The sequence below is a fragment of the Larus michahellis genome, chromosome 5, assembly GCF_964199755.1.
Source record: "Larus michahellis chromosome 5, bLarMic1.1, whole genome shotgun sequence".
In the NCBI taxonomy this organism is placed as follows: Eukaryota; Metazoa; Chordata; class Aves; order Charadriiformes; family Laridae; genus Larus; species Larus michahellis.
Genome location: NC_133900.1, coordinates 86,631,520 through 86,644,735, shown reverse-complemented (window position 1 = coordinate 86,644,735; position 13,216 = coordinate 86,631,520). Strand labels below are relative to the sequence as shown.

The window sequence follows — 13,216 nt, the reverse complement described above, 5'->3', positions numbered from 1 at the left end:
CGCTTCTCCCGATGTGGCCCAGGGTACGATTGGCTTTCTGGGCTGCTAGTGCACACTGATGGCTCATGTGGAGCCTCTCGTCCCCCAGCACCCCCAAGTCCTTTTCTTCAGGGCTGCTCTCAAGCCAGTCACTGCCCAGCCTATAGCGGTGCTTGGGATTGCCCTGTCCCAGATCGAGGACCTTGCACTTGGTCTTGTTGAACTTCATGAGGTTGAAGTTCACATTACACTTCACATTAAAGACTTTTATTAAGCCAAATTTCAAATGCCTACCAAACAGTATGCTTTTTCACAGAAGCATCAACAAGAGCTTATTTTTCACTATTTTATGGTCATCCAACCCATGCCAGTTTATTGCAGAAAACGTACCTCACAAACGAGCGGGGACAAGCGAAACAAACCTCTCAAACCCAGGACATGGCATTCATTCCCAGGGTGTGTGCCACCACCGCTGCACAGATGAACGTTGCACCAGAACCTCCTCTGAACTAAGTGGAAGTAGGATTGTGCCCATAGCGTCACTCCAAACCTCGTTTAACTACGGGCAATACCAGTTCACAGAAACCACAGCTTATAATTCTAGCAACCAATACACAGCGCCATCAAAGTTTCAATAACCAGCCGTGGCATCTCTTGATGATCTTAAAGGTCTCTTCCAGCAATAATGATTCTGTGATTCTATGATACCCGCACCTCCGAACCTTTTCCTTGGGCTTCTGATGGCTGCCCGTGAAGGTAACAGCTTCTGAAAGCAGTGAGGTGGCCAGTTCACTTGTAGAAGACGTTCTGAAATGCCTGTGCTGCTGAAGCATGACGTGCTTTGAACAATCCCTTTGTCATTGCCTGGTTTTTTGGTCAGTCTATGTTCTATCTAGTTCACAGTGCTAGGTCCCTGCTTATTTAGAAAAACAAATCAAAACACAAAAAGGACATGTGGAGAAGAACAGTTCTTTTTAATTAATGCACCGGGACAGTTCCCATAGCAAGGTGGCAAAACTCTCACTTACCAGGAAATACTTTGGGTTTCGTTTAGTGGGAAAACCTCTGACTGATACAGAGTAAATATTTGGAGGGCCTGAACCTAGACTGTGCTTCAGTGATTTTCCCTGCAAAATGAGAATGGTACTATTTTCTTTCTTCCGTTCTTTGTTTACCTTATGTAAAAATACAAATAAATACATACCTATATTTACAGCGGGATTATATGGTTCAAGCTTTTGTGCTTGAACACCTGAATTGGAACATAGTCACACAAATGACCTTATTTTAAGAAATGTGAAATCCTTTGTTTTCAGAGGGGAATCAGTGCCTGCAAAAAATGTTACAAAAGAATCTTCCAAAAGAATCTGAGCCTCTGTGTAAATACGGAAAATATCATCTAACTGTTGTGAAGTCTAGAATTTATTAACGTCGCATCCCATGATGTCAATGCTGCTTTAGTACAAGTACTTACTTTAGTAAGTAAGAAAATGGTATTTTAAACGTTGTCTGTCTTCCTGCCAGTTATAAACAACATTTTAAAGACTATTCTAAAAGAAACTGAAAATCCAATTTGAAAGGCAATTCTTAAAAGCACCGCACAGCACAGGTACCAGCTTTCCCCAGCTGCTTCCACCTGCTTTCTGTTCTTGCAAACCGTTCTCCATTGCCGATATTATTTCTCATATTTTCTCTAGTTAGTATGTGTCTCCTGAGGTTGGATGTGGATTCAGCTATTCCCATCTACTTCATAAAGCCTACAATTAAGACTGTATCTCATTTTTATAACTCACCTATTCTTTGGAAGAATTTTGAGCCTCTACTAATCAGCGAATGTAGCAAAAAAATTGGTACAGTACTTATTACAGAGAAAAGAACGTCAGCTAGATATGACAACTCAGACCAATTTTGTTTCACCTGGGATCTTTCACAAGATGCCATGCCCTGATTGCTTCCACTTATTTCTGCTCTCGTATGACCTCTTCTCTGTCCTCTGCAGTTTTTCCCTTCTGCTTCTCCTCACCTCCTTTCAGCTTTCTTCTCTTGTTTTTTTGTGGGTTTCTACTGAAATATTTGGTGTTCATAATCATTTGGATTAACAAATGATACGCGGTCTCTTGCTGTATGAATACTTACCATGCATGTAGCTTAATTAATATTTGCAATATTAATAGATCATGATGCAACGATAATGCTGGGATTTTTGGGGCATAATTTACATAAAGCAATTGTTCTTTATCTAGTGTAATTAACTGTGTGTTACTCAACTGATAGAGTTTGGCGGCTTTAATTCCAAATCCGTATGTTGTCTGTATCATCAATAATGAAGACTTGGAAAACTTAAAATTAGGCTAACAAACAATATCATGTAGTTAGACAGCCAAGTCTAAGAACTGTAAAACAAAGCAGTAAGTAGTAGCTTGCTGTTTCTTCGCACTAAGTAGGCATTCAGACAGCGATGGGGCTGTCAATAATCTGCGGATTTAATTTTTGCTGGAGCTAAACAGTCTCAAAGATGAGCCATCGTTTTTATCCTGGAAAAAGTATGATCACGAAAAGCAGAAATAAACTAGACGTAAAGCTGGAAAATTAGATGTGAATTTTAAACAACTAAATGAAGGTAACACTCATCCAGTCCTAAATGGAAGGATAATTAATCCAGCTCATGAGTTTCCCATTCAGTATGTTTGTGGAGGGGAGTTAGGGTGCACTTATATACTTTTTAAAATCACAACTACAAATTTACACCCCATCAATGTAGTAAGAGGAATAACTTCATTTCAGTTGTCTCTAGGTCTAGAACAATGACCCTGCCCAGAGTTGTGAAATAGAAAATTGAATCTCTGATAGCTTTATCTTCAGAGGTTTGATATCTGAAAAAGGGCTCTGTGTAAATCGAAGTTTTGCAGAGGCATCGGAACTACTTTGCTGAAATAAAGAAGATAAACAGTGATTCCTGAGCCTGACGCAGAAATAGCAGTATGAAGACAGTAAAGAAAATAACTTCAGTGAAAGAAGAGACTTGGGAAAAAAAATCCACTGGAGCTAAAATTGAAGAAATAGGGAAGAAAAACCATAAACTACAGCATACCTTCAAAACATTTGCACAGGTGAGGAGCATGCTGCTTAACTCAGAGAAACCAATAGTGGGTTTTGGTACACTAGAGGTACTTCACATTTTTATTTAAGAAGTCAAACAAAAGAGCCCAACTATAAACATATGCTATGAAAAGTCTGGAAGTGTGGCACTGCAAATAGAAATGAAATATTTTTTAGATTTCAGCAATTTTTTTTAGAGGTAAGGCATCATCCTGAGAGGGTCAGGCTTGTGCTGAGACGTCCCACCTTCTGCCCTAGTGCTGGTTTCAGCAGTAAAGCTCAGAACGGGGCAGAAACTCAGGATGTGGGTTAGCGGGCACGGGCTTACACGGCTTGCAGACAAACATAAGCCTTTAGTTCGGCCATCGCAACCTAACAGTGAAAAAGGATTGAAGGTAATAAAGCAATGATTAGCCAAAGTTGTAGAATCAGGCTGAGTTGAATTTAACATTACTAATTTACAGGATAACAACAGGGAAACGTGTTTCAATGCTTACAGAAATTTTTAGGAGTAACTGGGAATTTCAATGCCTGTAATAGATGCTGATGTTAGAGAGGAACTGAGAAATCACAGACATATAAAGACTCAAAGTAAGCCTGGAGAAGAAAAAAAATCCTTGAAATCATTATTGCTTTCTCAAAATGACACAATGCCTATCTAGGATGGATTTTTTTCTTGCGGGGGGCGGGGGAGGGGGTATGATGCAAACTTGTCACTTTGAAATTGATAATCCATCTCACTCCTAAAATAGGGGAAAAAGCAGTGTGTTGAATCTCAAGTCGCTCCCATGGAAGACTGGCAAGGAAAGGGTGGATGAATTACCAAAAAGGCAAACCATGCACAGTATCATTTTGGAGAGGGGATTTTAATACGCAGCTTTTGTTTCCCTCCCTATTTCAGAAAAGGTCAGTGTTTCTGAGCAGAAGGCTAAGATGCCGTGTAAGACAGCTGAGACCCTCGTAACACCACCCGAAAGTGGTTGTGCAGCCCTGGCAGCAGTGAGCGTGAGTGACAGACAGCACCCTGCATTTCAGAGGCATTAATAAATTAATGGCATCAATAAATGCAGTCAGTCGATAGATTACAAATACTCGGAATTACACAGCAGAGTTCTGCAAATTGTTGCCGGCTTCTTTGCCTGGAAGAGACAGACGTGAAATTAAAACTGCTGTGCCTGTTCCAACAAGCACCCTAAAAGCTTTACTTCCATGCACGCCTCATGTTTTGTGCTGGTTAGATCTGTCCTGGCCTGGGTTGCTTTAGGGAGCGTGAGCCTGAAACCGCAGAAGCTCCGGGAGTGTTTGGCAGCTGAGGGTCAACTGATGGTCGGGTGAAAGGCGCGTCGCTGACACTCGGGTTGAGTCCAAACTGATTTTGTACTCGGAGACAAAACTCCTGAGACGTGAGACGCGTGTCCTTACTCAGCTGTAGCAAAGGCAGTAAGAGGCAGGGAGGGTTTCCAGTAGCTCTTTGGTCTGTGTAGACCCAGCGAGGTCTTCTGCTCTACGGGTCAAGAGGGACCAGACTCACCCAGGTTTGTCAAAACTTGGGCAAACTCCCGACTAAGTGAGTACGGCTTGTACTCCTGGCATTCGCAAGAGGAAGACGAACGTCTGAGCTAATTCGTGCAGTTTACAGGAGATTTAGGATTTGACGGAGGGCATTGCACACAGCCGTGGCGTCTCATCAAAGCTAGTCCCTGCTCTCTGGGCTTCATAAACCAATTTCTACTATAACTTCACTCAATTCCCCAGTCGTCTTCCTCCTCCTTTCTGCCTGCTGCAGAGGAGTGTGATGTGTTAATTAGGTAATTAACACATCTTCTTTATAATGAACCCGGCCTTCTCTTTATCCTGACTATCCACCCCAGAAAGAAGGATGTCAGGTGGATCAATTTACAGCAATCTAAGCTGTTTACAAGCATATAGGCAGTTTAAAACAAATAGTATGTTAAAAAGATCTCAATAGGGAAACAAGTTGTATTACTAGCTACTGTGGTAGTAAAAAAATGACATTTTCATTAGAATAATATCTATGCTGTACTCTCTAGTGCCCAGCCTGGGAAAAGCTGAGGAGCGTTTGCTAGAAAAAAGATTGGAAATTGTGCCCCACCGGGCAGCAAAAGGGAAGAGGAAGGGATTAGTTTGGAGCGAGGGGCCGCTGGAAGGCGCAGGGTCAGGAGCAGTGTCCTGCGGCGGGCGGCGGTGGAGCAGAGGGGGTTCTCCCCTGCTCTGTCTCCTGAGGAACGTCCTCCAACGGGCGGCCAGGAGCGAGAGGCTCTCCCGGATAGACTGCCGCTTTATCCTGTTTGATTTAGGTGAATACTGTTATGGAGAGGTTTCATTTTTATTTGGATGGATGTGAGAGTAATAAACGTTTTAAAAGAGCTAAGGCTAATTCAAAAAAGAGAGTAACGTGCTGCTTCAAAACACTGCTGGTGCCTTGCTTGTGAGTGACTGATCTCCTGGGCGGAAGCCACGACTGACAGGAACCGCTGAGTGTGGGGTGCGTTGTAAACCCATTCCCTCTCCAGAGCATCGGTGAGACGCCTACCAGGGCCTCAGGGTTTTGATTTTGTCTGCTTTGGTGTGGAGAGGTTTGTTGGCAGTTCTCCTTTAAAAAGAAAAGGGAAAAGGGGGGGGACACTAAACAACCCAGCAGTTGCACTTCTGTGATGCCAATGGCAGATGATTACCTTGAGATATCTCGTCTTAGGTATTTTACATATCTTAACCAGTTAATGTTTTGTGAAAATGTATAAATAGCCTTGGCACCAGCTGCTTCCCTTTGTAGGTAAGTCGTTGGTTTTTTTCTTTTTCTTTCATGGTTGTACATGTTCTCTTTTTGTTCTCTTTGTGAAAATGGTAAATGGTCTTTCTAACAACTGAGTAACTACGTAAAAGGAGTTGATAACTTTTTCCCATGCAGTGTTTAGAAGAATTAAGAGGCCACTAGCATGACTTTGTGCATAGCTTTATTCTGAAGGCCACCTGTGAACACTTTGAAGCAGCAAGAATCACAGAAAAAAAAAAAAAAAGCCAGTTTCTTATATCATAGAATCACAGACTGGTTTGGGTGGGAAGGGACCTTAAAGCCCCCCCAGTGGCACCCCCTGCCCTGGGCAGGGACACCTCCCACCAGCCCAGGTTGCTCCAAGCCCCGTCCAACCTGGCCTCAAACCCCTCCAGCCACAACTTCCCATCCCCTGTATCCGTAGGGATGGGCTTCTCCAGGCAAGCACAGTACGGTGCTCTTGGAAAGTGTATCTATGTGATTCTGGACGTCCTTACCAGCTCCGGGCACTGTGGTGGTGAGAACTGCTGCGGTTGCAGGTGCTGGGGGTGTGCAGCAGCTTTTGCCACCGGCGCCCCTCTCTGCTGGGGCGGCTCTGCTCCGCTGAATGCCAGCCGGGAAGGAATTGGCTTCCCGGCGTTCCCCTGGGGTGCCGCCTGCCTCACAGCTCTTCCCGTGTGTTCTCCACTCCACGTCGCAGCAGCATGAGGAATTGCCACCCGCACCCGCACAGGCATGTCTCCATTGAGCCCGTGGGGGTCCTGCAACAGCGCGGTGTCTTCGGAGTTGTCACCGCGGAGTAACCACGGTTCGCGAGGAGGAGGGTTGTACAATTGTGCCGTTACTTCCTTACTGAGCGCGTTACTGCTGCACAACGACGAGCACGGACAGTAGTGTGCTTCTCAGTTAAAAACTCCTGCCCCATGGAGAGTGGAATAAACGACGCGTTATTTCCCGAGCAGCAGCCAGCTCCATCACCCCTGATTGCTCCTGACATTAGCCTCTGGGATTCCCCCTCTCCTCCTGAACTCTGGGCTCTGAGAAGAATTTACAAAACAAAAAAAAATTGCCAACTGCTGTTCAAATGATAAGTGGTGCATGCTAATTACATTTTATATGGTGATTAATTAAAAATAACCGTGCAAATGTCTAATTTAAGAGTCACTCAATTCACTGTCTTCAGACACTGCCTAGCTGCCCTCGGCATTCGGTGCTTAGGCAATTTATTCAAGCTTTCAAAATATTCTCAAAATGTCTAAGATAATGAAGGCTCTTGAAAAAGTTCCAGCTAGCTTGGAATATATAAACAGAGGTTTCAGAACAGTAAAATAGCACTGCATATATTTGCATTTTTGAGCCGAAGTACTCTGTGTATACATAAAAATAGACCAGGAAGGGAATAATGGAGGTTCTAAATAATCTGAATATTTAGCTGCAGTGCGTAGTGGACTACTTCATAGATGACTTCATTGGCTGAAAAAAATTAAATATAATCTTACTTTGAGCCAACTTCTCTTTCTCTTGACATAGGAAGCTTTTGATGCACGCGTAGACAGGGACTTTGCCTTACTCACGAGGTCGACTGTGATAAATGGCCTTAAAAGCATCATCTGCACTGGGGCAGCTTCACCCCGGTTACGCAGTGACGGATACGGCCACCCTGGCAAAGAGACTGGTGGTGGAGGGGCATTGACCGGGCCCTTCGCAGCCAGCTGAGAATCGTCTCATCTCTGACAATGTTCCAGTAAATTCCGGGTACACGGTAAGTTCATCTGCAGGGATATTCTGGTATTCCAGCAGGGAAAATTTATATCAATAAATGCAGAACGCACGCATTTTTCCAGGCATTAGTGATGTTCCTACTGCTCTCCAAATATTCTACTCAGTTTTTCAAAAAACTAATTTCATAATAACATATACACGTTTCCTGGGACTGTTCTAGTTTACAGAAGTCTAGAAATAGAGTGATAAGCTTCGGTTCTGGCAGATGTTCCTACCTACAAACACTTCACAAGCATAAAAGTAAAATTCACCAGTTATAGTCTTAATTATGAAGTATTTCTCCAGGTTTTATAACACATACAGTGATACCCACAGTCGCTGTGATTATATGACACTTTCCACTCTTCCCTAAAATGAGTTTTATACACAGAATAATTATTTTCCTTTTTAGTGGTTACATAAAGTTTACTGTTTAAACGCTTCAGATAGCAGCTGTGTAGAATCGTGAATAGGAGAGATGGAAAAGACACACTGCGGTAGGTTTAATTTTTATAGTTGTCATTTGTTCATATGAAACTTGTAACTCATTTTGTGCAAAAACCCTTGCAGCGTGCTATCTATCTATTTTTCTTTAGTCCTAAATGACTCAAGTGTTGGGAGTGACGGGATTCAGATGGCTTCCCACTGGCGGCACCTCTTGTAGACGCAGCGACGCTGGAATCTCTGTGCTTACTGAACCCCCTTTGTGTGTCCAGACGCTTATTCTGACGCTTTCCCCAAACTAAAAGAGCGATTTCTGTTTCGTGATGACCTGCCAGTGGGGGTGCCTAGTGTATTTCAGGCATATTTTATAGGCTTTGCTAGGTGATACTTGAAAAGCATACTGATTACAGAGAAGTAGCCAACAAGCTCTGTCATCTTATGGTATTCTCTATTTACTTCCAAAGGGAGACGCTTCTTCATTGAAGTCCTGGGATTTCATAAGGAATGCATTCATTCCATAATTGCTTTAAAGTTGGATAAGGAGCCAGAATATATGTTTATAGGTTTCTCCGGCTTTGCAAATACACTTCAGGCCCAGGTTTTGCGCTCTTTATGATCACATACTCTGTTTTCTGAAGTAGTTACTTTTTCCTATGTAAATTACTTATATGAATGTATCCTGGATCTCACCCATAGTCCAACAATTAAAGTGATTCTTTGTTTCTCCAGGGTGTTTGAATTAGAAATTAAATTAGCAAACTTCTTTTTTTTAAACATCAACAGCATAAAAAAATAACAGAAAGAAAAGCGTAATACTTATGTTTAGCAAAATATTCTATTTCACTTCCCTCTTTTGATTAACTCCCCCCAGGCTGAAAGTTTCCCAGATGGGCTTCATCATAATATCAATCAGAATCAGGTGTGATCTCAGGTCAAAATCAGTGATCATCAGTTGAATATCTCCAGTATGTAAAACGGAGGTATATTATTCTACGTGTTTCTACTGTTTCTCTTTCATTTTCTTGTGCTTTTTTTGGACACTCCCAGGAGGTTTGATTGCTGCAGTTTCATAAGTATGTTTTATTTTCACCTGGTATTTGGCAGATTGGCTCTCAGCGTGGGCGTTATTTCCTGGGAAGCTTGAAAGCTGAATGGGCCCGTTGCTGAGAGCCAGTGGTGTAAGGCCGGGAGCTGCTGTTCCCGGCACAGCACCGTTTGTTTGGCACTGGGAAGGCCCGTTTCACGTTGGCCAGCAACACAAGGGATCTGGCGAGCACCAGGAAGTGCTCCATGACTCAAAAGCGGTGATGTCTTCTCTTCTAGCCGCGCTCTCTCTGCCGAGACAATGACGAAGGACAAGGCTACCTGGGCAGGCACATCCCTGTCTGGTCCGGAGCCTGCTCTTCCATGTCACCAGAGCCCACCAGTGCCCGCGACCACCCGAGACCAGCAGCCCCACAGCTGTGGTCCCAGCCCGGGCTCTCCGCGGCCGCCGCTCCGCCGAACCGTGGCTACCTTGGGCAGACGTTGAGTGCCTTTGTCCTGGACATCTGGGTCCTCTCCCGTCCACACACAACTGCAGCCTTCGGCCTTCAGCACAACACAGCTCAACCCAGCTGCTAATTCTGACGAGCCCTAACTAACGCTGATAATCCCCGCTGTTCCAACCGCCTGAATGGGGCAAGTTCTAACCTTGGGAAGAGGCTGCTAGGATGCCTCACGGGGCTGCTTCTCCCTTTTCTGTCAGCGTATGCAAACGTCACGTAGCCATTAACATCTAAAGAGTGTAACAGTAACAGCTGTTTGTACTTCAGAACAATAATGATGACTCCATCTAATTCTTTGTAGTTCTTTTTTTCCGCACTTTATCCTCTGAATATTTCTAAAGTATTTTTAATAGAAAAACTTTATCTAAAAATTCTGCGGAGACAAATACCTAAACATTTTATAAGCTCATTTGCCCTTTTTACAGACCCAGTTACCATAACAACTTGAGTTGTCGCTATAGTAATATTATTTTATTATGAAACACAGTATTTTTTGTACACAAGATATTTTCATAAGCATCTTGACCTTCAAAATTAAAGTTATTTTAAAATATTTTTGGGAAAGGATTTCATAGTTCCATAGGACAATATATGCAAAGGGTAATTTTTTAAAAAAATGGGGTTTGTTTTTTATTTAGAAAAAATCAAAAAGTTTCTCCTTGGAAGTAACTGAAATCTTCCATACTTAAATCGTGAGGCTCTTTACTATCCTCCTACAAATTTATTTTTTTTTACTCCTTTAATTCATTGGCTTATGAAAAGTGGAAAAGGTAAAGATATTTTTTAAAGCTTATTTTTGCTCCTGCTCCTTACATGTGTCTTCTCACATTTACAAGGGCATTTGTTACTTGAAAGCTGATCGTTTCTATTTATATGTGTAAGAACCTGAGGATCAAAAAAAAAAAGATAACGCAGGCTTTAGGAAATGCCTTCCATTTCAAAAAAACCAAACCCCAAACACATAATAAGTATAGTAAAATAATAATAGTCAGTATAATAAATATATAAATAACAGAATAAATATTATTGCATATAATATATCATTTGTAAAGGAATAACAGTTTGCCCTTTCTTACGCAGCCTGATATAGGTTATGAGAGAACTGTCTGAATTTTCTGTAAAATGATTATTTTTTTCTAGACCCAAACAATGTATTGTCAGGATACGATCTTTTTCTACCAGCATCTCTTTGCTTCTCCCTTTGCAGTTTCCTATATTTCGTCTGACTTCAGGTGTATGATGAAAGCTGGTTCCCAGCGCTTGCTCTGGGTCTCCGAGGATGAAGACGGCCGATCCCCGGTGCTGTATCCTGAAGAGAGACGTAGCAAAGGAATCAAAGCAGCTAAAAGGTAGGTTCTCTAGAGCAAGCTGTTTCTTTAAAAACAAACAAACCAACCACCTGAAACACTAGAATTGAAGTTTTCAGAGGGATGCTGTTCTAAAGCAAGGTATTTTAACAAACCATGCACGTAAACATTGGTCTCTATCAGAATTCTAATGTTTGTTACAAAGAAGGTTGGATGAGGTAGTCCATAATGCAAGTTAGGTACTCTAATTTCATCCGGTCTGATTGTATTTCCCATATCTATTGTTAGAATCATCTTTCCCCCACCGATGTGTCCAGCCACCACCTGTTTTGGAGGCGCTTTCCTGGGAGGTGAGAGATGCACGACGGAGAACTGTGTTTCCTCCGATTTTTTGAACGTTCCTTTAGCGCATAGGCTCTGAGCAAGGGGCTTTAGCAATGGCATCACAGCCGTTCCGAAAACAAGTGATTGCTACCAATCCTTTTTGTTGTGAGTCCCGTCCTTTGAAACATTCAAGGCAAAATTTAAGAACATTGAACGGAGATCTTTGGGGGATTTACTGGAAGAGCAAGTGTTTTGTGGCTTTTAAGCAGGCTGAACATAAATGTCGAGTAGTGAAAAAATTTTTTTCAGAACTGGGACATATGTAAGAAACTTTAAGATCAAAAACTTCTTTAGAATGCAGTTTAATTAAGCTGCGTTATAGGATAGATTTTGAGTGGATTTCAATGCTTGCCATTTTGGACTTCGACTGTTGGAAAACTCCAGCCAAGTCTGATTCAGACGCCTGCCTTCCTCGAGTTAGCGATACCCTTCCTGCAGGTGTAGTGAGTGTTGGTAAATTTTCTTTGTGACATCACATACGGACTGCAGAATATCTTCGTCCTGATGTAAAACATGTTTAATGAGTGCAGTATCTCAATATCTCCGTTTTCTGGTACGGAGCACCTTCTCAGATGACACTTTTCAGCGAAGCCGAAGCTGTATCCTTCATAATGAAGCCACGAAATTAGTTCACTCCTCTCTTGTTCATATGCCACTTTTTTATTGGATTTTTGTGTAGACGACTACAATCGCTAATCAGGCACTCTTCATTTGAGCAATTTTACACTTCTCTAATTATGAATGTATTGACCTATGCATACGTAACAGTGTTTAAAATGCTGGAGGTCATCTTTGAATGCATTTTAATGCCATAATTGCAAAATCTGCGTGAGTGGTTTCACTTTCTAGAAAGAAGGCCCACAAGGCATAACTGTTATGAAGAATTTCCAAATTATATTAAGTTATTTTCTGTTCACACATTTGACATTTTGTGGATTTTTTTGTTTCATACTGCACAACCTTTTAAAAAATATTCGCACTTTCAGCGATTGTTCCGATAAAACACCAAAATGGCTTTTAGTACTGTCTTTCACTATTTTTTATTTTCATCTCGCCATCGTTATCTCATTTCTCATTACCTTCTAGTCTGACACTACATAATAGGTCTTTAGGAGAAAGAGTGCTGGCCTTCAAGTAGGTATGAGACCATTTTTATTCCTAATATTTATCTCTGTAAGAGCGTATCCACTGTATAGACGGTGATAGTACATGCGCATAGCGTGTTATTAGTTATATATATCTGGCAATTCATAGTGCATGTGCCCTACCAGTGTCTCTGTGATGTTCTGTTTCTGTATAACACCATAGATAACCTGCGGGAGCAGTACTGCAGTCGCAAATTTATGGTCCCAACATAGAGGCTCTGAAGCGATTACACTGATAGGTCTTTGTTTTAATAATGTGAAAATTTATCTTCTACATGTTGAGAGCAGAAGCTCAACAGTCGTTATTCTAATAGCTTTTCTGATGAGTTGATATTGTATAAAAGAAAGGTGTTAGGTCTTTGGTTTAATGTTTGCATTAGAGGATATACTACATTCAACAAGGGTTTAGTGTGTATCGGTGAAATATTTTCATGCCTTGAAAGGACCAGCATCACATTCCGTGACAGTTACTCATCTCTGGAAATATTTCAGTTTTGTTATTAGAAACAATGAGGGAGTTCTTACGACCACAAAAATTAATTTGGATTTAACTCTTGTTTCCCTTTATCCCAGTACATAATAAATTCTGTGAAAAATAAAGTCACCTCTATGTACTGTCCTCTATTTATTTCCTTAACAAGGTTGGTACACAAGGAATCTTCTACATTTGCCATTTCTCTTCTCGCGTCTCGTTTTGCACTGGAGACGCCGTAGCAATGCTGTTTGCAAGTCTATGCTGTCCTTTGCATCTGAGCT

General features: G+C 41.9%; 1 long non-coding RNA gene across 1 annotated transcript; it reads left to right on the top strand.

The window, feature by feature from the left end:
- Nucleotides 1–7,389: 7,389 nt before the first annotated feature.
- On the top strand, nt 7,390–13,063 carry LOC141743675 (uncharacterized). The gene is made up of 4 exons (XR_012587149.1): nt 7,390–7,634; nt 9,401–9,757; nt 10,832–10,973; nt 11,220–13,063. It is a non-coding gene; the product is annotated as an uncharacterized LOC141743675 (long non-coding RNA).
- The last annotated feature ends 153 nt before the right edge of the window (nt 13,064–13,216 follow it).